Raw genomic sequence first — 2,998 nt, forward strand, 5'->3', positions numbered from 1 at the left:
ACGTTCAATTGACCATAGTCAAAATCAAAAATGATAATGCCATAATCATAAATGCCGCTTTCTTTTAAATAAAGCAATTTTTCATATTTTCCTCTCGACCTAGAGAAAATTCTCGAAGTCCGGCATCACTGCGCGCGTGTAGTATCTACCAGACTTGTTTTACATCGCATTTACTTCAGTAAAAAAGATAAGATAGTAAAGTAATTGTTTACAAAAATATGTCGTCAGTTAATATTTGTTTAACCAATTAACGGTTTTGCACACGACTCCGGTAGTTTGAACATGTAATCAACTAATGTAGTAAACTTTCTCGCAGGTTTGCACACGAACGACAGTTTTAATTAGTATTAATACCAGAGAAATCCGAAAGATTTCGCAAAATATTCAGTGACAATCCAACAGATCGCGGTGAAATTTAAAAGTGAAAAAGTGTTGTGAAAATGTCTGAAGGTAAGCAATAAAGACTTTTTTTATTAATTTGGTGTAATTTTATTATCGTATTTGATTGTAACTAGTTGAAAACGTAGATATGCGTTAGTATATATACTACTGTACGTTTATAATAATTTTTTTATTTTGTATAACGAAAATTTAAATTACGAACATTGACATCAATGTTTGCAGCAACTGCATTTATGAATTTGAATCTATTTTTCAGTTATTTCGGTTGTATGTAGTTTTCATTCGTATGTCAATTATTTTCTTTATATTACCACTTACAGAAAGTTAAATTTGAAATTTCCTGAAACGATAAATTTGATTTTGTTAGTCTTTGCGCTCTAGAGAAGTCTGAGACTTCCAAGAAGGGTATTAAAATGCCTCACTGATTACCATCAATGCAGTCTTTGGTTCTCCGAATTATCGTATCGTAGTTAATATATATATTAATTATTCCGTAAAATTTGAAATTAAAACAGTTCATACAAAATTGTTCTTGTTATTGCCTTTTTTAATTATAACAATGGGTTGACATTTGTTTTATCTACGAAGCGGATGTATTTAAGAATTAATCATTTTCACTGGTCATTATGTACGTCTGTCAATAAGTAAATCTTCAAATTTTTTTGCTTTCGTTATACCTACGTATACTCGCGAGATATTGTGTGTTTATTAGGGAAAATGTACTGCAGTATTCATTGATTTATATTATAAGTGCCTACCTGCTTATGTGTTTCGCTTACTTTTACAATAAAATATGTACTTGCCATAACGATTTGACAAAAGAGTAGGTACTGTATAACAATAAACAAAAGTAAAATAAAAATAGTGGTATGCAAGGGAAGAAAAAGTAATAAAAGAGCGAATATAAAGATAGGAGACAAAAAATTAGAAGAAGTGGATGGTGTTAGGTATCTAGGAAGTCAGATAAGTCAGGACGGAAGGAATAGTAGGGATGTAAAGCAGAGGATAGCGCAGGGTCGAGTTGCCTTCAATAAAAAGAAGTTACTTCTATGTTCGCGAACGGTTAATTTAGAAATTCGAAAAAGATTGTTGTTAGAAGGTTAGAAATGGAGAGGTATTAGAAGGAATAGAAGAACAGAGGACTCTATGGAAGTCAATAAAAAATAGGCGAGATAGGTTAGTAGAACACGTTCTCAGGCATGAAGGTTTAGTCAGAGACATATTAGAGGTAGAAACAGGAGTTAAAAGGAGTAGAGGTAGACCTAGATTAATTATTAATTACTGTTCGCAAGAAGTAGAGATGCGTGTCCAACCAGTCTTAGGACTGACGACCTATGATGATGATAACGATTTGTTCGTAAAATGACAATAATGTCGGCTTTGATAACACAAACGTCCTAAACACTAAACAGAGTTAATAGTAGTATGGACGAAATACATGTAACTGTTGTTGAAGAAATTAGTAAATCAAAGGTAAAAATAAAAAGCTAGAAAAATGAGGGTACCTCCAACAGATTAATTAGAGAACAAACAGTAAATGTTACAAATTGATAAGTATTAGGAAAAAATAATTTGACGCAACAGTATGTATATTTACAATATTATTTTTAATTTACCAAACTCTTAAATAATAAAACGTCTACTTTCGTGCACATTCGGGGGTTTTTGTAAACACAAAACATAATATGCCCAAATATCGTTTTTGTAATTTTATTGAATCATTTTAGAAATTCTTGTTACTTTAAAGTAGGTAATAGCGGGCCATTGCCCTGTGTCTTTTTTCCTTTTGACGATATCCCAAGCGCATATGGCATGCTGTTTCCAACCGTCACTCTGACAATGCTTTCTTTTTATGAACACTGCTTTTTAATTTTAGTCTGCAAAATGGAAAACATCCCATCATCTAACCAGTGCGAATGCAAAGAGGGATCTCCTTGCCAGTGTAGATGTACATGCAGCTGTAAAAGAAGTGAAAACTGTAGCAATTGTGAATGCAGATGCAATTGCAATTGTTGCAATGAAGGAAAAAGCTGCAACTGCAAGTCTGCTACAGATCCACCAAATAAACTTCAGGGAAAACATCAGGAAACACTGTACTGTTGCAAATGCTCCTGTTAAGAACACATTGTGTACTGACCGAATAAATACAATATAAAAAAAATATACGTACATTATCTTCAACTCCTTCAAATGAAAAATTAAATATCTGAACTGGTGTACATCCATATGACGTATAAAACTATATTAAAGAAATAAAGTTTTTTTTTCAAATTAAACGAATTGCTCTTTTATTACCTGTAGTGTGGTAGATATTTCAAGGAAACTATTCTTCCAAATACTTAATCATATATAAAGCTACCTATCTGAACTGGACCTCTACTTACTAAATGCGAGTGTCTTGGTTGTATATTATAATAGACATTGAATTCTTTCATGATCTTTATATAATACAAGTTGTGTACTTCAATAACAATACGATTGACACATTAACGATTAATGATCAAGAATAATTAATTAACTAAGTCACCATCATCATTATACGATCGTCAGTCCTAAGACTGGTTGGACACGCACCTCCACTCACTCCTATCCTGAG

At 32.2% G+C, this 2,998-nt stretch overlaps 1 long non-coding RNA gene across 1 annotated transcript; it reads left to right on the plus strand.

Moving 5' to 3' along the window:
• Nucleotides 1-277: 277 nt before the first annotated feature.
• LOC108740326 lies at nucleotides 278-2,678 on the plus strand. The gene is made up of 2 exons (XR_001938315.2): nucleotides 278-450; nucleotides 2,279-2,678. It is a non-coding gene; the product is annotated as an uncharacterized LOC108740326 (long non-coding RNA).
• The last annotated feature ends 320 nt before the right edge of the window (nucleotides 2,679-2,998 follow it).

The sequence above is a fragment of the Agrilus planipennis genome, unplaced genomic scaffold (assembly GCF_000699045.2).
Source record: "Agrilus planipennis isolate EAB-ADULT unplaced genomic scaffold, Apla_2.0 scaffold205, whole genome shotgun sequence".
In the NCBI taxonomy this organism is placed as follows: domain Eukaryota; kingdom Metazoa; phylum Arthropoda; class Insecta; order Coleoptera; family Buprestidae; genus Agrilus; species Agrilus planipennis.